The following is a 27,498-nucleotide window of genomic DNA, read 5'->3' on the forward strand; positions in this document are numbered from 1 at the left end:
AAAAATTTCAGAATGAGTGTTAAAAATAAAAGCTATTATTACCTATATGTAAATTGTTCAACTAGTTTTATGTACCAGAATCATTTAGTTCTTATTTTAAACTAGATTTTATCAATTTGAAAAGTAAGTTTAATTTGGACAGAATTGTGAACTATTTCTCTTAAAGTTCAGTTAAAGTTTTGGGGATATGACTTGATTTTCTTTACATTTTATAGAAATATGTCAATTGGTGGTCTTTTAAAGGGTGAATCAGACTCTCCTATGTATAATAATTGAACTAAAATATTTCAATACTGATAAATTTCAGAACATTATCCCAGTCTGCTACTGCAGAAAATAAAAGAGATAGGAAGAATCAAAGTCAAAGAGGGCCCCAACACAAGAGAATTTATTAATACCATACTACATTTCTGACGTGTCTAACCATTTATTCATTCTTCTACTCAACAGGTAGAGTTAAGTGTCCAGTATGTGCCAGGCACTGTTCTTGGCACATGGGATAGTTGTGGCCAATGCAGCCCTGGAGTTAAGTCTCTGACAATCTTTTAATTTTGAATCAAGCCACTTAGCTGATAAATGACAGAGCTAGACATTCAACCCACCCAGGTCTCTCTAGAATTCAGAACCTATATATTTTTTTCTTCATCCTAAATTATATTTCCTCTTAATGAGTGGAAAATATTTAATTATGAAATCTCAAATATCTGTTTTAAATGTAAGGCTATAATTTTTACAATGTTTTATGTCTGTAGGGCATTAAAGAGGAGCTATGTATATTTAGGGGATAGATATGGCTTATGTCTATCCTATGTGTCCTCAGTTTTTTATACAGTAATTTTTATAACCATAGAAATGCCTTCCGAATGATACACACTGTTTGACTTGTTGTGCCTTTTATCTTTCATAACCACAAAGAAGAAGATGTTATTTTTTATAGTTTTTTGGAAGGGACTAGGAATGAAATTTCCACTATTGTGGAATTAATTAAAAGTTAGACTTCAAAATGAATCATTTTGCCACTGAGAACACTTTTAAAATATATTCTCATAATCTTCACTATAATTCAGAGTAAGTATTTGAACATTTACAATAATAAATACAGGGTTTCTTAAAAGCATACATTATACAGTAATAATTTAAAAATGTTCATGACATGTTTTATCATGATGAAATATATATCAGGCTTTATGAGGACAATGCAGAGAGACAGCCCAGAATCATGAAGGTGGAAGTGACGATGATTTCCTTCTACCTTAATAGCTTTAATTGCAGGATACAATAGAATACAGCTGCTCCTCTCTTCAAAGTCCAATTTCATTGTCTGTCTATAAACTGTCAACACCATCTCTGCTGTTTGACTGTTATGTCACCCAACCCTGTTCCACCTGAACAAATTTGTGGCAATCTGCACCAAATGCTCCCTTTCCTCTGCTCTGAAGTGTAAATTCCCTGTGCATTACTGAATGAGGAAGAGTTTTAGCTTTATTGCCATAAGCTTATTTACTGTGATAAATGTAATAAGTAAATATAAATAAAAGCTAACACTTAGAATTGACATTTTACTTAGGGAAAAAATCAGATATGCTTTATATATTTCAAAAATGGAAGTGTTGTGATGTTTGAGTAAGGCAACAAATTCCATGTGTAGATAACTAAAAAGAGAAGCAGAACATTTTTGGGAAAGGTGTAGAAGAGTTCTAAACAATGACAACAAAGTGAATTAAACCAACCAATGAAAAACGGCAAACTTGGCCATAGATGATTGAGCACAGTATATTCTCTAACAGTTTCCCTAAAAATGTTAGCTTTCAAATAATTCACTTAATACATCTAGCTTTTGTTACTTTTTTCTTTTCCTGTTCAAATGCATCATGAGAATCATTAATGTCAATAACTGAAGTTAAGCTATAATTTATGTTTCTCCCACAAAATGAGTGATCATGATTTGTCATGTTGTATAAGCAGAATATTTCTTATATCGTTCTTTCTCTTGGTCTGATAATTTGGAAAATGTCAGTGATTTAAATTATGAATAGAATAGTAAGTAATGAAAATATGCATAGCATAAATATTTTGCATTAGGTGTTTTGCTACTGAGGACACTTTATAAGTATCTGTAAAACAACATTTGATAGTGCTTAGAGTGTTTGCTATATAACTGAGCACTTGCATGAGTACACTAGTTCTTTGGAAGAAAAATAAACTGTGACTTGATAAGAGATGTAAACAAGAATTAGTTTAAAATGTGAGAGACAGAAAATGATGCAGAAAGGAATGGCTACCACCTAATGATCAAAGACCTATGAGACCATTAGCCCAATCCACTCTAATTTAAAAGTGACAGTTCTAGAAGATTGAAATCTGGTAACCATAATTTATCATCACTTCTGATTATTTTCTTCACTAAATGTTCATCAATAAGTTTAGAACATACTGTTTAAATTGTGAAATTTTGTTAGTGCAGGCTTAGCTACTAACATGGCTATTGACGATAGCTTTTATTTTAGGGTACCAGGAGTAGTATTGTTTCACGTTTCATCATTAACCTGAAAGATGGAAAACCACACATTATTATGTTTGCAGCTGATACTGAGTTTTATCTTTGTATGTGGCAAATGGAAAGGGATGGGGAAATAAGATAAATAGTGACTCAGGAGTAGGGAAAGAGGAAATTGGAGACAAGAATCAGGTTTGAAAAATGGTGTGATGAAAGATTTGCGAATTAGTTTTGGTAAATGTAATCAATGATCTTTTCCTAGATTATAACTAACTGCCTCAAACAATCTGATGTTTGAATCAATTAAATAGTGCACAACCGGCTATTTGGTCTTTTGGCACAACACGGCACATGTGAGTTAGATTTTTTGGAAGAACAAGTCTAAAATAATTTGCTCTTTCCTCAACAAGAAGTTCCAGGATCCATGGCCTTTCTAACCACTATCTCTGCTTAGCAATACGTAACTTTTATGAGGCTCTTAAAGATAGTTCAACATTTTTCACTACAGAAGTTTTGTATTTTTTTTTTAAGATTTGATTTATTTATTTGACAGACAGAGATCACAAGTAGGCAGAGAGGCTGGCAGAAAGAGAGGTGGAAGTAGGCTCCCTGCTGAGCAGAGAGCCTGATGTGGGGCTCATCCCAGGACTCTGGGATCATGACCTGAGCCTAAGGCAGAGGCTTTAACTCACTGAGCCATCCAGGTGCCCCACTACAGAAGTTTTTGAATATCACATTAAAAGGTTGTTAGTATGTGTTGTGGAATGAATGGTGTTTCCTAAAAGGATATGTTGAAGTCTTAACCCCTGATACCTGTAAATGTGACCATATTCGGAAATAGGGTCTTTGAGGATGTAATCCAGTTAACAAGAGATCATACAGGGTTAGAGTAGACACTAAATGCAATATAGCTGCTGTCCTTATAAGAAGAGTAGAAGAAATGCAAATAGAGAAATGAAGAAAAGACCATGTGATGACAGGAGAGAGAGATTGGAGTCATGTATCTACAAGCTAAACACTAAAGATTGCCAGCAACCACCAGAAACTAGGAGGAAGCAAGGAAAGACCCTTCCCTAGAGGCTTCAGAAAAAACATGGCCCTGTCAAGACCTTGAGTTCATAGTTCTACCCTCCGCTCCTTATGGTACTTTTGTTATGACAGCCTTAGGAATCAATTCAGTATGTCATCCATAAGAGAAAGACCTAAGAAAATGCTTTCTGCCCCATCGATGTAAGTGAAAAGTTATACTTTTTATATTATATATTTGTAGGTGACCTGTGGTGGCTGTTATTTAAGTCACAGAGACAGAAATTCCCTTTTGCAAAACATTGAGGAAGACCCTGCAGTAGGCTACATGGAAATATTGACTTGTGTGCATGTGAGCACATCCATTCCTTACTGGCATCCCTGCCTTCTTGCTAAAACTTAGTTCTGCTGGTATCTCTGTGTGGCTCAGCAGCCCCTGCGGACTTCCTTTTGCTTACAAAGAGTACTTCCATTCTTCACAGATGCCTGTTCCCGATCTAACTTCTTTCTAGTATTCTAGTCTCATGTTGTGCTTTGCCCGAGTAGCATCTGTGTGCCAGCTACCCTAGATTATGTAATTCTTCAACAGATCCTATACTTCTTCTGTTTCTGGATTTTAATTAATGCTCTTTCTTCTCTTCTCTAGCAACCAAAACCCTAACCTAGTCATTCAATGTCTAACTCAAAAGCAGTTTTCCCTCATGAAGACTTGCCCAGTCCTCATCACTGTATTTTTTCTTTCATCCCTATTCCCATCATGCTTTGTACCTCCATTAAAACATTTAATAAAATATTCTTGATTTATAGTTATTCTATGCATGCCTTTTACTGTAATTTTTAAAGGTAAGATGGGCTTTATGATATTATTTTACAAACCCTAAATTAAAAAACACTGGCTATCTGAAAACAGTTTAACATGAAAAAATGTTATTTGTTCCACAAAAGGCTTGAGAAATGGAATATGCATCCCTGTTCAAGAAGTTATGATCAGTGGTTAATAAACATGTGAATGAATAAATAATTGAAAGAGGAATTTATGTAAAACTGAATGCATAGGTTCTTTGTAATATTATCTAAAAGTAGGGATTTGGCTGATTTATTTTAATTTTTGGTAATCTTGGTCAAGATCGTCCTAGTAAAATTTATGATATTAAGGTTTATAAACTTTTTAAAAAGATATGAACTTCACATTTGAGTCTTTGGTATCAGGGAAATATTAATGACAATTTTTAACAAATAATGTAGATTATTTGTTTGAGATGAAACTTTGGGTTGTATGTTTCCATTACTTTTACTGATTAATAAATTAACAAATGATGACAAACAACATAAAAAAATTGTGAGAAGTGCATAAAGTAGCGGTAAGTATTTTATATGAGAAGAGAGAATTATTTTCATAGAAATAGAATTTCATTTCAAGTCCCATGTAGATTATTTGTTTTAAATGCCTGGGAAATCTAAATACAAATAGTACAATGAGTGTGTTGTTCATAAAGTTAATTTTTATTTTGTGATTTTAAAAGATTACCCTAGCCATGTAACTATTGCTACTTTACTAAATATGAGTTTATATGAGTTCTTTGTAAGAAAAAAAAACACATTTATTAATAAAATAATATATTAACTGATTTTTCAAAGAAGAGTCCAGTGTTGGGAGACAGAAAATGTTAAATCTAACACTTGCAAGAACTGAAGGCAGATGTTCCCTTTATGGAGAATTTCTTTTCATTCTATCAGAATGGAATCTTCTTTGGACCCAGCCATAAAAGAGCATAGTAATAATAATAGCAACTAACACTTAAATAGAACTTAATACATGTCAGGCACTATTTTAAGTGTTTTGCACACATTAATTTATGTAATCTTCACAATGACCCTATAAGACAAGTTCTGTTATTACTCATATTTCATAAAAGGAGAAAGTTACTTACTTAGTGTATACTAACTCACCAAAGTCACATCCCTAGTATGTGGTAGAAATAGATTTTGAGCATGGGTCTACAATGCATTCCCTAAACCATTCTCCAGAGCTGTTTGGTTTTGGAAGGGCAACTCTCTAATCTCTCCCTTTCACAGATTCAAAGTTGTGGCCATGCATATGTTTTAATCCTTCAATAGCACATAGCTTTCCAAAAGGAACGATTTACAAATGGTTGTATAGTGGGCACTCCCTGGCTGTCTTTTTCTTCATGCATGCATGTATATATGTTTCACTTAATAGGATAACATCAGAAATAAAGGTCATGTTATTATGTAGCCACAGTAGGGCTCCAAAACTTATACACATTTTAAAGAAATGATGTGAATTTCAGTTAATCAAAATAAAGTGGATACATTTGCTCACAAACTTGTCATTGTCAGTTTTGGTTATGTCTAATTCTCTTAAGATCTTGAACATGTTACCTCTAAGATGCTCATTTTTAATATTGCTCTAAATGTACTAGTGTGACAATAAATTATAATGAAACTAATTGGAACTAGGTCCAAATCCAAATCTATCATTAATTATTTATGTGAACATTGGTAATTTTCCTCCCTTAATTGAGGTTTCCTTATTTGTAAAATGGAGATATATATCTATTTTGGAGCTATTCTGAAAAACATTAAAAATAAATACTCAATACATTTCCTGAAACAATCTGGAGCTATTAAAAATCCTATTATTATTTCTCCTTTCCTCATTTGGATGACAATGAAAATTTGTCTGCTTTACTAATGAAAAATTGTTGAGAAATTTAAGAAACATCAGCTGATAAGTGAAATATGCCTATCTATGCTTTAAAAATATTTGAATGATCATTAATCTATTTATTTAAGTTTAAAAAGTGGGTGTGGGGAGATGTGAATATGAACAAGCTTTAGTTTTTCTATTAAAGGTCCATTTTGAAGTCATATACAATGCCCACATGGTGAATTGGATTTTTGTTTTATTTTGTGTCTGCCTCTAATGAGATTAATATTAGAAAGTCACCTTTTTTATCCTTAGAAGAAAAGTTTCCTTTGTAGATTAAGGGTAGGTTTTCTTGAAAAAGAGAGGGTAGGCTGAAATATCCTAGGGTTCCTGGTAGAACAGGAGTGGTAGAACATTCAGTGGTGGATAGCTCTACTTTCTGAGAAAAGAGGTACAGTCATACCCATTCTGTTTCAAGGATTTGCAGAAAAACTTTTACCAGTCCCCTGATGTAGGGGAACCAGGGGAAAAGAAAGAGGCAGAGATTCAGTAGACACTAGACCTGGTTCTAGCAGCACTCCAAGGTGGCAGCTTACTTCGGATAATTGCTGTGGGTCTCAAATCAATATTATTATGCAGTCCCAGCATTCTAAGCAAAAGGATGACCTTGGCCAAGCTTTCACAAAGAAAAGAGCTCATCCTTATTCAATGGGAGATAGAGCATGCTCTCATAGCACCCAAAGGAAGAATTAGCAATGGATATAAAGTAGAAAAAGTAATATTCAGCCTAACAATTGCTGCTGGGGGCAGTGGAATGCACAGTTTGTTTGTTTATTTATTTATTTATTTATTTATTATTCTAGCAAAGCCCAAGTAACTATTTGTCATAAATACCTGTGTGTGGATTTCAGAATTCATGTTCAGCAAATATTCATTTAGTGTTTAATAATATGCTAACCCTTATTCTATTTTTGAAGATTAAAAACACAAAGCAAAATACTGTATCATGAATATTATGATATAGGAGAATAAGAAAACCAATAAACATAGAGATCTATAACATATTTAAATTAGGGATAATGCTACAAGGAAAAATAAAGCCTGACAAATGAGTTGAGAGTAATGGTACTACCACTTTAGAAAGGATGATCATGGAAGGTCCCTGACAGTCTGACCAGTAACTAGGAGTAGATCATAAATCCTTGGAAGACATCATAAGGACTATGATGCCAAGAGAGACTGAAAGCACATGATGGGGGTCTTTAACTTCTCTTTGAACTCTGTACAACTCTTGTATTTTCCATCCCCAAACTGCATTCAAGTTATTCAAATTATGAATTATTTAAAATGGGAAAATTAGAATAATTAAATATAGATCAAATATCTGAATATAATTATATATGTCATGAAGCAAATTTGCTTAATTATTTAATTTCATCTTTATAGCTCTCATTGACTTTTAATATATATATATATTTTTAATTTGCAAAATTTCAAAATGTAAAAAAGAAAAAAATGTAGAGATTAATGTAAAGAACTCCATGTATCCATTACTCAGCTTAAGTAACTATCAGACTGTGCAAATCTTATTTTACTTGTAACCCTACCTACCATACCTCTAATCTCAGGTAATGTTGAAACAATTTCTAGACATCACACCATTTCATTCTTAAAAATTTCAGGATATAAGAACTTTGTGAAACATAGTCATAATATCATTAAGACTCCTAAAAGTATTTACCACCATTTCTTAATGTCATGAAATCCTAATGTTCAAATTTCTCTAAGTGTCTCATAAATATTTCATTAGAATTTATTTATTTGAATCTGTATCTAAGGTTTACTCATCATATTCTTTTGATATTTCACTTTTTGTAAAAATCTATCAGTCACCTCTCCCTTTTTGTAAAAATTGCTATTTATTTGTTCACAAAATTGTCTTACTTGTCTTGTTATTCACCACATACCATTCATCCTCATGTATAATTTAACATGTTTCTTTGTTTCCTGTATTTTAAAAAAACCAAAAACCAAAAACCAGAATTGGGAGTTACTTCTAGAAGTTTGAGCAGATGTTGTTTAAGACTTTCTCCCAGTTTTGTAGTCCTCAGTCATAGACACACTCCCCTATAGCCCACCTTTGTGCTCCTGTGACACTCTGCCCTCACTTCCTTGACCTTAGGCATCGTGTAAGATGAAATCCCAAGCTTATGAATAAACCGGTACAATTCTTAGAAGCAGCTGAGAATTGTCAGTCATTCATGTGTGTCTCCAGAAAAACCCAGTACTTGTGCTTCATTAATCTGTCAAGATATTCTTCATTTTCCTAACCTATACAAATTTGGAAAATATTATTTATAAAAATGTTAGAAATAAAGATATTGAATAAATATAATGTTGAAGAAATGTTATGGCCCTTTAATCTTTATTATTATTATAAAATCACGATAATTGTTATTGATGCCTTTGGGGGGTTCATTTTATCCTTTTAAAGTCTTATTTCTTTTTCTGTAAATTCACATAAAGCTCTTCTGAATGTCAGTTTTTCCTGAACTCTTGCCCTCAATTCAGTTTCTCCAGCCCATAGATTGACTTAAGGACTATATTCTCCATGACTGGAACATTTTAAAATTTGTTTTGGCTTATTACTGGGAAAGCCCAGAAGATTGATGACTATCAGAATGGACTATTAACCTTCCTTTTCTCTCTCTTCCACAGTGTTCTTTAATGACACCTGCTAACTAATGACAGTGCAGATCAGCCCTTAGTTCGAGACACGCATAAATGAGAGGTGTTATTGTTTTGCATTTTTCTCTAAGAAAATGATCAGGGTAAAAGAACCTAAACTCAACATTTTTTTTCTCCTAATAGCTTGTTCGCTTCTAGCTGATTTCAGAACTGCCCTTTCACTGTGCTGTCCTCTCTTTCTGACCTTCTGTTCCACACTAATGAACCCTGTTAATAGCTAATCTTTGTTCTGCGATAGCAACTATTTCTAATCTGGGATGTTCAAATTAGCAGTTTTCCTTAACTTGTGTCTAATTATAGTTATTTTTTAACCTGGTTTCAAATGTGGTTTCTTCAAATCTTTTTGCTTTCCCCTTCTGTGACTTTCTATTATTGCTCAGCAATCTTTGCAATTCAACACAGTATTTGAATAAAAGGGAAAAATTGATGGTTTAAGTTAATTTGATTTGTTTCCATATTTGGGGAGTGATTTGTAACTTTAAGAAATTGGGTTTATTATTTTATTCTTAAATATATTTCCTTGTTTCCAAACTATCACCAAACAAAACAAGCAAGCAAAAACCTGGATATTGGAAGTTTTAAACTTACCCAACAAAATGTGTACACATCATTTTTGCTCTCTGTTATATACATTGGCATATAAAGCCTAAGCTTTGCTTTTCTCCTTTACATAACAACAGCCAAAATATTTATTACACATCTATTCTGTGTCAGAAACTGTATCACATATTAAGAATACAGTGAAAGAGAAACAAGTTTTATCCTTTATATTGTGGACTCTATGAAGAGTTAATTACTGAATGGGTCAGCTATTTCTGTCAAGTGCTCATTGCTATTTCTTTTGCAGTGAACACAATTTGTTCTAACTGTCACTTGTAGAAAAACTAAGAGGTCTTCAAAGTGACCTGTTCAGTTTTTTATTACTCATTTATGTCCAGTTTCCTCTCAATTTTATTTACAGGTTTTATATTGGCTGGTGGCATGTGGTACTAAGAACCCCAAGGCATTTAAGCATTTAAGAAAGTGAAAAGCAAGGGGAGGGGAAAAAAAGCATAAAGCAGAAAGTCATAGGTGAAAAACTAGATTGAGACACCTGATAGATATAGGTTTATTTGTAGTTTCCCCTGCAATATGCTTGAAACTTTAATAGGATTATATGCCTAAGAGTCAGAATTTTATTCTGTGCAGTTTACATAAAGGGAGGAGTGGATATTTTATAATCTAAATTTGGGCTGATAATGTTGCCTTTAGTAAGAATTGTAACTGGGACTTGGTCAGCTTCAAAGCTGAAAAGGCTCTTTTGCCACTCTGCCAAATGCCCCCAAAGTGTCCTATTCTCCCCTCCACCCTCCATGCCGACACCCATCATTGCTCACACCAAGAATGAATCTATGCAGGTGCAGAGAACGAGTTTACTCCCTCTTTGACTTTCCCCAGATTTGGGAACCCTCCACAAAAATTGCATTAACAAATCTGAATCTCAAAATGTAACCCAAAACACATTCTTACATTCACTTGCAGATTTCCTTTCATTACTGGAGAGGCAGCAACAATAAAGTGATGTGACGTATTCTATTTTTTTTTCAATATTACATTTTGTTAGTAGACTGTGAACTTGGCTGTAACTCCACTTTAAAATTTACCAGTGTTCTTGTCCACACGCTCTTTTCTTCTCTCACCCCCATCCAAAGAATTCTAGTGAAACAAATCTCCAGAGAATCATAAAGTCATAGAAAATTAAACTAGAAAAAACCCAAGAGATCTTTTCCTTTTCCTTTATCTTAGAGATGAAACTGATGCTCAATTTTCTATAATTTGACAGGCATTATGGCCTAAAAATAGTATTCAAAAGAAATATAAATATTATTAGAAGGAGAATTTCCTAGGCAGAATGATATTCTGGAGTGGTCTGCAAGTCCTCTGGGTAATTAGGCAGATGGCTTATTGCTTAATCTCTAAGCAATCTCTAAGTCAAGTTCAGGTTTTCTCTCCTTACTTTAGAAGTAAATGTTGCTCAAAGGGACAGTGAGTTTTTTACACAGTTAAGAAACAAACATGGGAAATACCAGACCACTTTTCAGCGAGGTTATGTTTAACCTTTAGATGAGAAATAGGTCTACTTACATGGTATTTTATAATCTCATATGATTTTCTTCAATTTATCTGTAATAAAATGTGTACACAGTGTGATTGTCAAGTATGGTGTTTTTTGAATAAGCATGAGTACGTGTAAAAAATATATATATATATATTTAAATGTTTTATCTGTATACACACATATGTATAAATATGTTTAAAGAATGCATTTGCTCATTGGGTGAATTCCACCATATTCTAACAATATAGAATGTTGGGCCAGGCATCAGACCACCAGTTTTTTATGTATATCTTTATCAATCCTCACAGTAGCCTATTAGGTTTATGTTTCTTCATCTCAGGGATAAAAAAAGGTGAGGCTCCAGGGAGTTTAAATGGCTCTCCCTTGGTCACATACATGGCAAGTGGTAGAGTATGAATTCCTGCTCAAATCCAATTGGCAGCAAAGAAAAACGGCTAAAGGTAACATGGTATTTACTATTCATAAGTATTTTACATATTTTTTACCTACATTGATCCATTTTATCACCATAGAAACCAATGGGGTGGATATTATCATTCCCATTTTATAGATAGGAAAAATCAGGGTGCCTAGCTTCACTCTATACTTAAATTCACTTATTTACACTGCTGTCCAAAGTGGAGACCCTGTTCCTTTCATCATGGTCAAATTTCTGAAAATGCTTTGAGACACAAAAGCAGCAACAATCACATATCTTCGGAGTAGGAGACCTTAAATTCATCTGGTTCCAGGAATTAGGCTAGATAGCTGTCAAATAATTCTGAACACCTATAAACTCAACCAGAGATCTAAGAAAAGAATAGCTGCAACTCTACAAATAGAAAAGCAACTATTTTCTGCAAGAATCACAAAATGGAAAAACTCAACCTCAAAAAAGAGAACAAGATGGTGCCTGGGTAGCTCAGTCAGATTAAGCATCAGCCTTCAGCTCAGGTTGTGATTCCAGGATCCTGGGATCGAGTCCCACTCTCCCTCTACCTCTTTCTCTGTCTCTGTCTCTCATGAATAACTGAGAAAGTCTTGAAAAAGAGAGAGAGAGAGAGAATAAGAGGCCATACTGATTGCCAGGCACCAAATCATTATAGATAAAAGTAAGATGTCAGAACTAGAGTTTAGAATAATGATTATAAAGACACTAGCTGGGCCTGAAAAAAGTATAGAAGACAGTAAGGAATCCTTTTCTGGAGAAATAAAAGAAGTAAAATTTAATCAATTCAAAATTTTTTAAAAAGCTATTAATGAGATGTAATAAAAACGGAGGTTCTAACTGCTAGGATAAATGAGACAGAAGAGAGAATTGGTGATATAGATGACAAAATGATGAAGAATAAAGAACCTGAGAAAAAGAGAGATAAATAAATACTGGATAATGAGGGGAGAACTTGAGAGATAAATGATACCATAAAGCAAAACAATAGAATAATTGGGATCCCAGAAGAAGGAGAGAGAGAGATAAAGAGAAAGAGAGAGAGAGAGAGAGAGAGAGAGAGAGAAGGTATATTGAGCAAATTATAATGGAAAACTTCCCTAATGTGGTGAAGGAAGAGGCTTTCAAGTCCTGGAGACACAGAAAACACTTCTCAAAGGCAATAAAAATAGGTCAACATCCCAACATATAATACTGAAACTTGCAAAACTCAGAGACAAAGAGAAAATCCTGAAAGTAGCTCTGGACAAGGGGTCCATAACCTACAAGGTTAGAAATATTAGACCCACAGCAGTCTAATCCACAAAGACCTGGCAGGCTAGAAAACACTAGCATGATATATTCAGAGTGCTAAATGAGAAAAATATGCAGGCGATAATATTTTATTCAGCTAGGATTTCACTCAGAATAGGAGGAGAACTAAAAAGCTTCCAGGACAAACAAAAACTAAAAGAATTTGTGATCACTAAACCAGCTCTGCAAGAAATATTAAAAGGGTTCCTTTAAGTGGAGAGCCCAAAAGTAAAACAGACCAGAAAGCAACAGAGACAATATAAAGAAACAGTGACTTTACAGGTAATACAGTGGCACTAAATTCATATCTTTTGGTATTTACTCTGAATGTAAATGAGCTAAATGCCCCAATCAAAAGACAAAGAATATCATCTTGGATACAAAAGCAAGACCCATTGATATAGTGTCTGCAAGAGACTCATTTTAGACCCAAAGACACCTCCAGATTGAAAGTGAGGTTGTGGAAAACCATTTATTGTTCTAATGGACATCAAAAAAAGGCAATCCTTATATGAGACAAATTAGATTTTAAACCAAAGACTGTAAGAGATGAGAAAGAATAGCATATCATAATTAAAGAGTCTATCCAACAAGATATAATAATTATAAATATTTATGCCCCTAATATGGGTGCAACCAATTATATAAACCAATTAATAATAAAATTAAAGGAACATAGCAATAATAATACAATAATAGTCAGGGACTTTAACACCCCACTCACCATAATGAACAGAAAATCTAAGCAGAAGATCAACAATGAAGCAAAGGCTTTGAATGACACACTGGACCAGATGAATTTGACGGATATATTCAGAGCATTCCATCCTGAAGCAACAAAATACACATTCTTCTCAAGTGCACATGAAACATTCTCCAGAATAGATCATATACCAGGTCACAAATCAGGTCTCAACTGGTGCCAAAAGACTGGGATCATTCCTTGCATATTTTCAGACCACAATATTTTGAAACTGGAATTCAGTCACAAGGGGAAATTTGGAAAGAAATCAAATACATGGAGGCTAAAGAGCATCCTACTAAAGAATGAATGGGTCAGCCAGGAAATTAAAGAATAATTGGAAAAAAAAAACATGGAAACAAATGAAAATGAAAACACAATAGTTTAAAACCTTTGGGATGCAGTAGAGGCAGTCCTAAGAAAGAAGTGTATAACAATACAAGTCTTTCTCAAGAAACAAAAAAAGGTCTCAAATACACAACCTGACCTTATATCTAAAGGACCTGGAGAAAGAACAGCAAATAAAGACTAAACGCAGGAGGAGAAAAGAATTAATAAAGATTAGAGCAGAAATCAATGAATGAGAAACCAAAAGAACAGTAGAATGGATCCATGAAACTAGGAGCTGGTTCTCTGAGAGAATTAATAAGGTTGATAAACCCCTAGCCAGACTTATCAAAAAGAAAAGAGAAAGGATAATGAGATGAAGACAGAACCAAAACCGAGCACAGGTAGTGGGCCCAGTCCCAGTGAGAGCTGAAGATGTCAGTGAATATATACTCAACATCAGTCACCAGTGATAACCTAAGTCTATATGACATGCTGGCCTGGATCAATGAGTCTCTGTAACTGAATCTGATGAAGATCGAATAGTTGTGCTCAGGGGCTGTCCATTGTCAATTTATGGACATGCTGTTCTATGGCTTCATTGCCTTGAAGAAAGTGAAATTCCAGGATGAGCTAGAACATGAATATATCCAGAACTTCAAAATACAAGCAGGTTTTAAGAGAATGGATGTTGACAAAATAATTCCTGTGGACAAATTAGTGAAAAGAATGTTTCAGGACAATTCTGAATTTGTTCAGTGTTTCAAGAAGTTTATTGATGCAAACTATGATGAAAAAGATTATGACCCTGTAGTTGCCAGACAAGGTCAAGAAACCACAGTGGCTCCCACCCTTGTTGCTCCAGCTCTGAACAAACTGAAGAAACCTCTCAGCTCTTGCAGTGAGCTCCCCAGAGGCCCATTGCAACACGCAGAACCACTGCAACCCCTAAGGCTAGCCCAGATGTGGCACAAGAGAATCCTGGTGTGGGCAACGGGGATGATGAAGCAGCTGAATCGATGCAGCAGGTCAGCATATTGAAACATACCATCAAGACTTGGAGAAAGAAAGGGATTTCTACTTTGAGAAGCTAAGAAACATTGAGTTGATTTGCCTGGAAAACAACCCTGTATTTCAGAGGACTGTAGGCATTCTCTATGCCACACATGAAGTCTTTTTGGTACCTGATTAAAGGCACCCACAGGAGGAACAAGAAAAGTATTAACAGCTGGGACCAGCAGAGCAGCATGTGAATTCTTCACTCCAAATCATGTGCTTAACCGTAAAATACCCCCTTTTATTATTCTTAGAGGACCCGCTGGTTTCTTTTCATAAGCAAACAGTACTCTTCTTAAAGTACACTTTACAGAAGTTTCATCCCTTTTCCAGTGAGTGTGAGTTAGGAACTTTTGCACTGTAGCAGAGCAGTATTAACATTTAGTTGGGTTACCTAGAGAACAAAGAGGCTGACCATAGGGCTCACTGTGTGGACCTTGGTAGCACTGATTGCTGGAGAAGGAGTTTTTATGGAATACACTGAGGTGGGGACCTTAGTAGAGAAATGTACAGACTGATTTGAATTTTAAGCTAATATGAAATCTTGGCAGAGAATGTTTTAATAAATAAATGCCTTAAGAGTATTTAAAATTAAAAAAGAGAGAGAGAAAAGAGCCAAATAATTAAAATCAGGAATGAAAGAGGAAAGGTCACAACCAACACCAAAGAAATACAATCAATTATAAGAACATATTATGAACAACTATATGCCAGCAAATTAGGCAATCTGGAAGAAATGGATGCATTACTGGGAACTTATAAACTACTAAAACTTAAACAGAAATAAATAGAAAACCTGAAGAGACCAGTAATGAGCAAGGAAATTGAAGCAGTAATTTAAAAATCTCCCAAGAAACAAGAGGCCAGGGCCAGATGGCTTCCCAGCAGAATTCTACCAAACATTTAAAGAAGAATGAAAACCTATTCTTTTGAAGCTATTTCAATAGAAAATAGAAATGGAAACTTCCAAACTCTTTATATGAGGCCAGCATTACCTTGATCCCCAAACCAGACAAAGACTTCACCAAAAAGAATTACAGACCAATATCCCTGATGAACATGGATGCCAAAATCCTCACCAGTATACTAGCCAATAGGATCCAAGAGCACATTAAAAGGATTAGTCACTACAACCAAGCGAGATTTACTCCTGGACTGCAAGGGTGGTTCAACATCCACAAATCAATCAATGTGATATACTACATTAATAAAAGAAAGGACAAGAACCATATGATCCTCTCAATCAATGCAGAAGCAGCATTTGACAAAGTACAGCATCCTTTCTTGATTAAAACTCTTCACAGTGTAAGGATAGAGGGTGAATACCTCAATATCATCACGCCGTCTATGAAAAACCCACAGTGAGTATCATTCTCAATGGGGAAAAACTGAGAGCTTTTCCCCCAAGGTCAGGAGCACATCAGGGATGTCCACTATCACCACTGTTGTTCAATATTGTACTAGAAGTCCTAGCCTCAGCAGTCAGACAATAAGAAGACATTAAAGGCATCCAAATTGGCAAAGAAGACAAACTCTCACTCTTTGCAGATAACATGGTACTTTATGTCAGAACACCCAGAAGACTCCACCCCCAAATTGCTAGAACTCATGTGGGAACTTAGCAAAGTGGCAGGATATAAAATCAATGCACAGAAATCACTTGGCATTTCTATATAGTAACAATGAGACAAAAGAAAGAGAAATTAAGAAGTCTATCCTATTTACAACTGCACCAAACCCCATAAGATGTCTAGGAATAAACCTAACCAAAGAGACAGAGCAACTATACTCAAAAAACTATTAAACACTCATGAAAAAAATTGAGGAAGACACACAAAATAATGGAAAAACATTCCATGCTCATTGATTGGAAGAGGAAATATTGTTAAAAAGTCTATGCTACCCAAAGAAATCTACACATTCAATTCAACTCCTGTCAAAATACCATCAACTTTTTCACAGAGCTGGGATAAATAATCCTAAAATTGTGTGGAACCAGAAAAGACCCTAAATAGCCAAAGGAATGTTGAAAAAGAAAACCAGAGCCAGTGGCATCACAATTCCAGACTTCAAGCTGTAATCATCAAGGCAGTATGGTACTAGCCCAAAAACAGACACATAGAGCAGTGGAATGGAATAGAGAACCCAGAAATGGACCCTTAACTCTGTGTTCAACTAATCTTCAAGAAAGCAGGAAAAATATTCAATGGAAAAAAGACAATCTCTTCAACAAATGGTGTTGGGAAAACTGGACAGCCACATGCAGAAGAATGAAACTTTACCATTTCCTGATATTGTACACAAAAATAGACTCAAATGAGTGAAAGACCTAATTGTGAGACAGGAGTCCATCAAAACCCTAGAGAGAACAAAGACAGCAACCTCTGTGACCTCTGCTGCAGTAGCTTCTTCCTAAACACCTTTGAAAGACAAGGGAAACAAAGGCGGAAATGAACTACTGGGACTTCATCAAGATAAAACGCTTTTGTACAGCAAAGGAAACAGTGACAGAATCAAAAGACAACCAACAGAATGGGAGAATATATTTTCAAATGTCTTATCAGATAAAGGACTAGTATCCAAAATCTATAAAGAGCTTATCAAACGCAACACTCGAAGAACGATAATCTAATCAAATTGGCAGAAGACTTGAACAGGCATTTCTCCAAAGAAGACATACAAATGACCAATAGACTCATGAAAAAATGTTAAACATCACTCAGCATCAGGGAAATACAAATCAGAACCACAAGAAGATACTACCTCACACCGGTCAGAATGGCTAAAATTAACAAATCAATGGCTAAAATTAATAAGATGTTGGTGAGGATGTGGAGAAAGGGGAACCCTCTTACACTGCTGGTGGAATGCAAGCTGGTGCAGCTACTCTGAAAAACAGTATGGAGATTCCTTAAAAAGTTGAAAATAGAGCTACCCTATGACCCAGAAATTGCACTACTGGATATTTACTCCAAAGATACAAATGTTGTCTGATGTTTATAGCGTCAATGTCCACAATAGCTGAACTATGGAAAGAACACAGATGGCCATCAGCAGATTAATGGATAAAGAAGAGGTGGTATATATACATATAATGGAATACTACTCAGCCATCACAAAAAACAAAATCTTGCCATTTGCAATGAAGTCGATGGAACTAGAGTTCCTATGCTAAACAAAATAAGTCAATCAGAGAGAGACAATTATATGATCTCTCTCCTATGTGGAGTTTAAGAAACAAAATAGGGGATCATAGAGGAAGAAAGGGAAAAATGAAACAAGATGAAACCAGAGAGGAAGATAAACCATAAGAGACTCTTAATCATAGGAAATAAACAGGGTTGCTGGAGGTGAGGGGGGTGTAGGGGATGGGAGTAACTGGGTGATGGAAATTGAGGAGAGCATGTGATATAATGAGCAGTGGGTATTACATAAGACTGATGAATCACTAAACTCTCAAACCTCTGAAACTAATAATACATTTTATGCCAATTAATTGAATTTAACTAAAAATAAAAATTAATTAAAAATGAAATAAACATTTCATTAAAAGTAAAAAATTAACCAATCATAAAAATGTTAAATTAAAAAAAAATAACAATCACATATCCTGTCAACATATAGAACAGAGCCCAAAAAGGCTAATGCCTAAATGGTTATATGCAACCTACATGTATTTTGTTCTGCCATGGCAAATACCCTGAATATTTGCCTGAAATGGGAAGTAGTTTTATGGAGAGAGGTAAGAAAGTACCATGTTCATATTACTTCTCATTTTAGATTAACCTGGATCAGTCCTACTCTTTCCCAATGTTCTGACCCACTGATGCTCTTAACAAGATCAATACAACTTGAACAGAAGAGGGAGAATCAAGGACCTTATGTGTCCCACATAAGTTGATCAGCCCCAAAGCTCAAGAACAAATTCAGAGCACCCAGGCATCAGTCACACAGGGAAATTCTGTTCCTTTGTAATCACAATATATATACATCTTTAGTCCCTGTCCCTGTCAGGTGACAAGATACAAACCAGAAATATTTGGTTCCCTGTCTCTAGTGAAGGTTGGTTCTGATCAACTGGTAATAAACCGGATCATTGATCACCTGATCAACTGTTAATAAACCAGGTTAGTGATGACCAGCCCATCAGAAGGATTTGGTATTATAATGATAAATAGGTTGGAGTAGTAGAGAGAATATTAGATTGAAAAGCAAGGATGCTAACATTTACTGAGTTTTATAACTGGAAAGACTCTTAAGAGTCATCTAGGCTAACTCTTAATTTTATTGTGGAGGAAAACCAGGTCCAAATGAATATTATGATCTGTATATGAGTTGAGGCCTAATCTACTGAGGGACCTTAGAGATGAATTCTCACCTTTTCATGTAAAACTCCTTTTTTCATGTAAACAATCCTGAGGAAAACCTGTGCATCACATGATGCTAACAGCCCACATTTTAAAGAAACAAACGCAAATATTTTTTAAATTAACAAATAATATATTATTTGTTTCAGGGGTACCGGTCTGTGATTCATCAGTCTTACACAATTCACAGCACTCACCATAGCACATACTCTCCCAATGTCCATAACCCAGCTACCCCATCCCTCCAACCCCCCTCCACTCCAGCAACCCTCAGTTTGTTTCCTGAGATTAAGAGTCTCTTATAGTTTGTCTCCTCTCTGGTTTCATCTTGTTTCATTTTTCCCTCCCTTCTCATATGATCTTCTGTCTTGTTTATCAAATTCCTTGTATTAGTGAGATCATATGATAATTGTCTTTCTCTGACTTATTTTGTTCAGCATAATACCCTCTAGTTCCATCCACATCATTGCAAATGGCAAATTGGGGTTTTTTAATGGCTGCATAATATTCCATTAAAACCCCCCACACGTTCTAAGAAGGGGTCTTTCTGATTTTTAGATTAAGGGTTCAGTCTGTAAACTTTCAGATCTGGACTACTCTATTTCTTTGATGAGGTGAGTCTCCATAGTACTGTGCAAAACATCCCTTCCATTCCGTCTTTTTTTCTTTTTAGTAGACAGGAACAGGGGAAGCAAGGCTTTGAAACAGATATATGTGAGTCTGAACTGGAAAATTTTACCAAGTTACCAGTGCTGTATCTTGGGTAAGATAAATTTCTCAAACTCTGAGAGCCTCAAATTTTCACTGGGAAAGTAGCAATATTAATGCCTACATTTGGGCACTGTTTTGAGGGTTATGATAAAGTATCTATAGACAAGCACCATATTCAGCACATAATAAATCCTGGAGAGATGGTAACTCAACATATGCATTTTCTCTTTTTCCTTGCCTTCTTTGGCTGCATTTGTCATTTGTCATTGATCTTTAAAAGCATCTCATCTTTCTTTTTTCTCCCTCTGCCCCTTCTGCTTGTGCTCTTTTACTGCGTGTCCCATAAATAAATAAGTAAATAAATAAATAAATCTTTCTTTAAAAATCTCATATTTCTGTACTTACACCATTTTATATAAGGCCACTATAAATTTGGTAAAACTCATTTAAAAAAATTTTTTTACTATTTTATTTATATGACAGAGAGAGATCACAAGTAGGCAGAGAGGCAAGCAGAGAGAGAGAGGAGGAAGCAGGCTCCCTGCTGAACCGAGAGCCCAATACGGGGCACGATCCCAGGACTCTTGAGATCATGACCTGAGTCTAAGGCAGAGGCTTAACTCACTGAGCCACCCAGGTGCCCCCATTTAAAAAATGTTTATTTATAGAGTAGGAAAAGTGATCAACATTTATAGGGGAATTGTCAATATAATTTGCTCTTTGACTATATTTGCATCTGCATGTGGCTTTGAAATTAGCTGTTTGGACTGAAGGGATCAATTTAGTATTTAAAAAAGTTAACTTGATTTTCTTTTTTCTTTTTGAGGAATTTTCTCAATTCCTTATCTGTATTGAAGAAATTGACCAGTTTTGTCATAAGGCAGACACTAAGAATGGCATTTTACGTTGTGGATTGTATGCAAAAAATATTTTTCTGTCTGTATCATTTATGTTTCTAGGTCTTTCCTCACCTCCAGCAGTTGCTGTGTGCTCAGGGTATGTAAAATCATTTCAGTATTGGCCCAAGTACAACATGGGGTAATTAGAGAAATAAATCTATTCTCCCCAACTCATTGTGTGTATTCAAGAGCCAAATGGAATTTTTTTTTTTTTTTTGTAACCACCTAGTGTTTTGGAATTATTTACACCACTGCTTATTTCCTAATTCCAACTGTTGATGCATGTGTCTATACTTTCTGTTTCTCTGTTATTTAATAAAATATATCTGACCAGAAAGGAGAATCAAGGCAATATTTGTAAAAACTGAATTAATTTGAAAAGTGAAATTTCAAGTTTAAAAAAACATAATCAAATCAACTGTTTTCCTGTTTATTAAGGATTGCCAAATGTACAGAAAGTTACTCAGTATTTTCAAGGGCAGGAAATGTACAGAAAGTTACTCAGTATTTTCAAGGGCAGGAGTAAAAAGCAAAATGTCACTCTAAGGGACGCCTGGGTGGCTCAGTTGGTTAGGCAGCTGCCTTCGGCTCAGGTCATGATCCTAGCGTCCTGGGATCAAGTCCCGCATCGGGCTCCTTGCTCATCGGGGAGCCTGCTTCTCCCTCTGCCTCTGCCTGCCATTCTGTCTGCCTGTGCTCTCTCCCTCTCTCTCTCTGATAAATAAATTTAAAAAAAAATTTAAAAAAATGTCACTCTAATACCAACAACCCAAAGGAAACTATATGTTTAGACAAGTAATTTAACTTCACAGTATATTGAACTATGATTCTACTGAATGTTCCATCTCCCATTTTGCCAGGACAATTCATCCACTGTGCTATACATACTATGCTACTTATTAGCGTAAGTAGAACTAGTTAATTGCAAGAATTGATTATCAGGTGATGTCTTTTTCTTGCCACGAATTCCTCTCCTCTTTTTATCCTGATCCAAATTGAATTAGATGATTTCCAATGAAGACTAGAGGCTAAATCCCCATTACTTTCCTCTGTTAGAAAATAGAATTACATCTGAGATGCCAAATCCTAGATTTTTTTTGGGGGGGGGGCTTCATCTTGATTTCTCTTATGTAATTCTGTCTCTGTATCTCTTTTTATTCTGGATCTAGCCTACAGCTAGTGTTACCAATGGAATATTTTGGCCTCCTTTTGATTTATAGAAGATCAATTGTAAGCACACTAGATTCTACTAGATTCTTCAGGACTCTGGGAGATAATATTACACTGATTATACCAAAATGGCATCCTGGCTGCGTGTGTGTGTGTGTGTGTGTGTGTGTAACATGCCTTTCTAAAGAAGGAGAAGACAATGATCAATAATTTTTTTTTAAGATTTTATTTATTTATTTCAGAGAGAGACAGTGAGAGAGAGCATGAGCGAGGAGAAGGTCAGAGGGAGAAGCAGACTCCTCGTGGAGCTGGGAGCCTGATGCAGGACTCGATCCCAGGACTCTGGGATCATGACCTGAGCCAAAGGCAGTCGACCAACCAACTGAGCCACCCAGGCGTCCCAATGATCAGTAATTTTATTTCTATAGATGATTCTTGATGACAGCCAATTGCTTATAGCTTAGTGTCCAGGTTTTCAAAATACTTTTCCCATTTTATTTTCAATTTTATCTCTTCCCCCCCAATCTTCTATTAATTAAACACTCCTTAAATGTTCTGCCTTTTTCTTTTGTTTCCTCAGAGAATATCCTCTAAAGGGATTGAGCTATTTGATTTAGAGATGAGGAAACAGTGCTAGAGAAAGTCAGTGACTGGCTGCATTCACAGTGAGTTCGTACCAGTCACCGGCCATCTTCAGAGTGGCATCTCCAGCCTCTGTGATCTAAATCGTGTCTCCTCTATAGAGCTCCACCACTTAGGTCCTCCATTCTCCAACACACTATCTATTCCTGTGTGGCTTCCAGAGTCTTTCATCATCTCACCCTGTTTTCTCTCCTTGATGCTTTGTCTAAGTTATTTTTTTTAAATTTTTTTAGTTTTTAAAGATTTTATTTATTTATTTGACAGACAGAGATCACAAGCAGGCAGAGAGACAGGCAGAGAGAGAGGAAGGGAAGCAGGCTCCCTGCTGAGCAGAGAGCCCGATGCGGGGCTCGATCCCAGGACCCTGGGATCATGACCTGAGCCGAAGGCAGAGGCTTTAACCCACTGAGCCACCCAGGCACCTTTGTTATTTATTTTTAAATCTGTTTTCTGGTGGTGGGAAGAAAGTTTCTTTTGAGTAACCATCTAACAGAGGGATTAATGACCTTAGTGAGAAATGCTGGCAATGCTAAGTAGATCATTCTGTAGTGGTCAGTAAAGAAGCTGAAATATAAGATGGATGATTACAATGTTGACATGTAGTATAGGAAAAAAACAAACAAACAGTCATATAGCAAAAGAAATATCATCAGAAGCAAAGTGGTTTATTAGAATGAAGCAGTCTGAAAACATCAACTCCAAGCCTATGAGTGAGGGGACAAAATTGTTAGTGACTTTGTTATGTGTATGTGTTTGTTTTCACATGCCAGGCAAAAGTCTCAGAAAAATCTGAGGGGAATGAAAAATTATGTCCAGTTTTAAAGTCTTATTTTTAAAAGGTAAACAACAAAAAGAAATTTCAGAAAATGGTCATAAAGAATGACAATGGAACCAGTGAATTTATAAACCCTCTTTATGTTTAGTATGATTTGGCCACAGGAGACGATGAAGATCTATATATATTAGAAAAACAAAACAAAGCAAAACAAAAGAGAGTGTGCGGAGTATCCTGTACTTGGAAACAGACACTTAGGAAGAGTGACACAATTATTTTTCAAAGGGAACACAGATTAAATGTCATGGAGACTACCCTACTGCTGTAAAAGTGGGGTTGCTGAAATGAAAAATAGCCAAGGTGGGTTTGACACATGCCCTATGGGTCACTTGAAACTAGATGTATTGACAAATTAGAAAGTCCGTTACAGGTAATGAATGATTTAAGGTGAGGATGACAATTTTTAAGTACCTAGATACTTGCCATAACTATTTGTGCTAACCTCCAAATGCCTATAATTTAAAGATTATGGGATGCTTTTCAATGAAAATAGATGATTTCAATTGGTTAGGACTGTTATTTAACTACAATGAGTGCATTTTTCTTATCCTGATGCTAGGTTAGTTGGTTTATGATCCGTTAAAATAATGTGTGTATTGAAGATTGTAGGCTGTCACCCAATTGTTTTCATTATTTGTGACATGTCATTTTCCTCAGTTTTAAAATGATAGCACTTTGAAATGTGCTGGGCTTTCCAGCAGAGAGTTTGTTTGTTTGTTTGTTTGTTTGTTTTTGAAAACCTATGAACTTTTTATTTCTAACAAATTAGTAAAATCAAATAAATCAACAACTTGATTTCTACTACTCTAATTCAATTTAGTTAGGGACCCATGTAAATCAATTTATAATGAGTCAACAAGAGAATTTGAAGAAGAAAAAAAGAGCCTGGAAGACAAAGAGAGAGAACTATATCTAATAACAGATACTAAGACATAAATATGAACTATTATTTTGTTTTTAAAAGTCTGTCTTTCTCTGCTATACTCTAAACCCCTTAAGGGCAGCAAGATCACTTACCCCTTTTTTAATGCCCAGTACTAACACATGGGAGGCATTCAGTAAATGAGTAAAAGGAAAAGGAGAGGGAGAGATAGGTATTTTGGAAAGAAACAAAAATACTTAAAATGGCCATTGTTAAAAAATTCAGTTTTTCCATATATGATAAGGTGAAGGAGAGTCTTCATGGTTTTCAAATATATTTCTTCTAAATAGTTCAAAAATTAATTTGTGTCTGACAATGTAATGGATGAGCTCTTTAAAAGCAGGTTTCCCTAGGCTTAGAGGCAAGAAAGTAAGCATTGTTTCAAGTAAAGATGTATTTTCTGTGTATGTAATTTATCTTTTCTTTCCTTTCTAAGCTGAAAAAAAAATCTTTTATTTCAGAACCCTACTTTTCTGAGTCACTTACAATGTTTTCTCAACCAATGTGGGCAAATAGTTCTGTTATATTAGGAATGCACTAAAAAAAAGGGGGGGGTGTTTAATTTCTCTTATCTCTTCCACACAGACTGTAATTAGAATTAGCCAGGGTTTTACTTAATTTTGCAGGAGTTCTTGTGTATAGGCTTCATATCCTTAGAATAATTAACATTGTATCACTCCCATTAGTGTTTTTAAGCACTTAAATTGTGCCATAATGGTCACAGCTAAAGTTGCCATTAAAGGGCAATTGCTATTTATTATGCTCATAAAGTAGACACTTTACTACAGAAAAAAAAAAAAAAATATATATATATATATATATATGTGCGCTAGGGTTCCATTTAGAAAGCAGGAATAGACAGTGCCATTATTATGGCACTCTTGGGCTGAAAGGACGGTCTCAAATTGATCCTATTTTTATTCTACTCAGTAGGCAGTGGGGAAATCTAAAAGCAGATGACAAATCATTGCTTTTTTTTTTTTTTTTTTTTTAAGCGAAGTTTTGATTAGCTGAGTTTCTTTATAGACTCATAAAATGTTGGTGTTAGGACAAACCTACAAGATGATTGAGTCCAGCCCTCTCGTTTTACCAGCCCTCTCCTTTTACACATGAGGAAATTGAGACAGGGGTTCAGGTGTCAGTCTCAAGGTTATGGAAGCATTTGGTGGGCCTAGCGTTAGAAGTCAGGTCCTAAGACTTGCGGCTCATGCCAGTTCGCCAGGCATTACTGAATTAATTTACCATTAGATTTTCTATTCTTTTGTTCCTGGCATATGATTGACACGGCTTTGATTAGTTTTAGTGTCACTGACCAGCAAAGTGCATTGAGTTTCATTTACATGGTACCTTTAGTTGATTTCAGAATCAACCATGTCAACTAGGTATTAGTTTTACATGTTTGCAGATGACACACAGGGTTTTATTGTTCTTTTATTTCATTCTGGTTTTCAAGATTCCTTTTATTGGAAACTATAGAATTATCCTTGATGCCATCAGTCTTTGTTATCAAAGAGAGAACTCTACAAAATATTAGTTTTTATACTAATCATATTATACATTCAGTTTATTGTTTCCTTTCTGTAGGTTAATTTTCTCTCCCAACCCAGGGTGAGTGGGAGATATTTTATTCAGCTGAATTGTTGGGACTCAACACAAACCATTTATAGGAGTAAACAATTATCACTGAAATGAGAACAATTTAGTGGTCTTGCATGATTAATGCCCTACATAAATTCTTTATGACATTGAATTGAAAGATGGTGTTATGAATGTATAATAGGAAGTTAACAGAATGTGTCACCTTTTGATTAGTTTCTGAGGAGACAGGCCTTGCAATCAGTGATTTCATAATGGTCAGGGGCCTATAAAACTACCATATTTGTTCCCTGTAAATTAAAATTTAGAAGTCATGATGATGTATGTCCTTAGACCAGCTGGGGAAAAGTGCCTGGAAGAGAATTTTTATATTTTTTTCCTTTAGATTTCAGCTGTAAATGTGTATGAGTTGTATTTTTCTTTCATGTCATCATTACTTTGGAAAGCCTAACAGCAAATTTTTAAAATTTCTCTTTTGTAATTATTTATATTTGGAAGGAAAAGTTTTAAAAAGTGCTATATGGCATGTAAATTCTGACAAAAGTCAGACTAATATAGATAAATACTTAAGTAACTATAAATATTTTCCAAAAGGGGCACAGAATGGAATATAGAATCTGTCATGAAAATAAAACAATATACATATATAATATATATATCACAGATGCAAAAGATCTCATAGATCATCTTACCCAACTTTTACTTGTAAAGAAGGCATTAAAATTTTGAAAAGAGGAAGTACAAGAAGTATTTTAAGATGATGTAGTTCATTAGTGGCAGCATTAGGAGTAATATCGGAGTATATTTTTGTCCATTTTATCTTGCAGAGTTTCTAATTTATTATTTTTTTCCATCTTCTTCTTCTTTGTGACCCAAACCAGGCATTCTCCAAATTCGCTTGTTAAATCAGTACATGCTTTTTGAGTACCTACTAAATGCCAGGTAGCACTGTTCTAGACATTGGAAAAAAAGGAATGAATAAAAGAGATAAAAATACCCACAGTGCCAACATTTATATTTGGGAGGTAGAGAAAGGGATGATTTATTAAAAAGTAAAATATATAGCCTATTACATAGTGATAAATATTATGTAGAAAATACAGCAGAGAAGAGAGATGGGTAGTATTATAATTTTAAATAAGACAGGGAAGAATTCACAAAGCCTTTAACAAAGGCAGATAGTGAGGGAACAACACAGCTATCTTGCAGGAGAGCATTTCCCCCAGAAGGAATCCAGTCTACTTCCCAATCTACTCATTTTGGGAAATACTCTATCTAGTCAGAAGGATTGAGAAAGAGAGAGATGAGAAATGAAATGAAGGTGTGGAGAGCAGAATTTTTAAAGCCTCCTAGGCAACAAAAAGGACCTTAGCTTTGAATGAGATAGGAATCAACCTATTTCTTCTTAACTCATCCAACAAATATTTGGTGACTTCCTACTAGGTCCCAG

General features: G+C 35.1%; 1 protein-coding gene and 1 pseudogene across 19 annotated transcripts in view; both read left to right on the forward strand.

Moving 5' to 3' along the window:
* Window positions 1-27,498, forward strand: part of ROBO2 (roundabout guidance receptor 2) — a 1,684,719-nt gene that overhangs the window by 564,388 nt on the left and 1,092,833 nt on the right. The gene's annotated exons all lie outside the window — the stretch shown is intronic.
* Window positions 14,286-15,075, forward strand: LOC122908384 (annotated as a pseudogene).

Source organism: Neovison vison, chromosome 6 (assembly GCF_020171115.1).
Source record: "Neovison vison isolate M4711 chromosome 6, ASM_NN_V1, whole genome shotgun sequence".
In the NCBI taxonomy this organism is placed as follows: Eukaryota; Metazoa; Chordata; class Mammalia; order Carnivora; family Mustelidae; genus Neogale; species Neogale vison.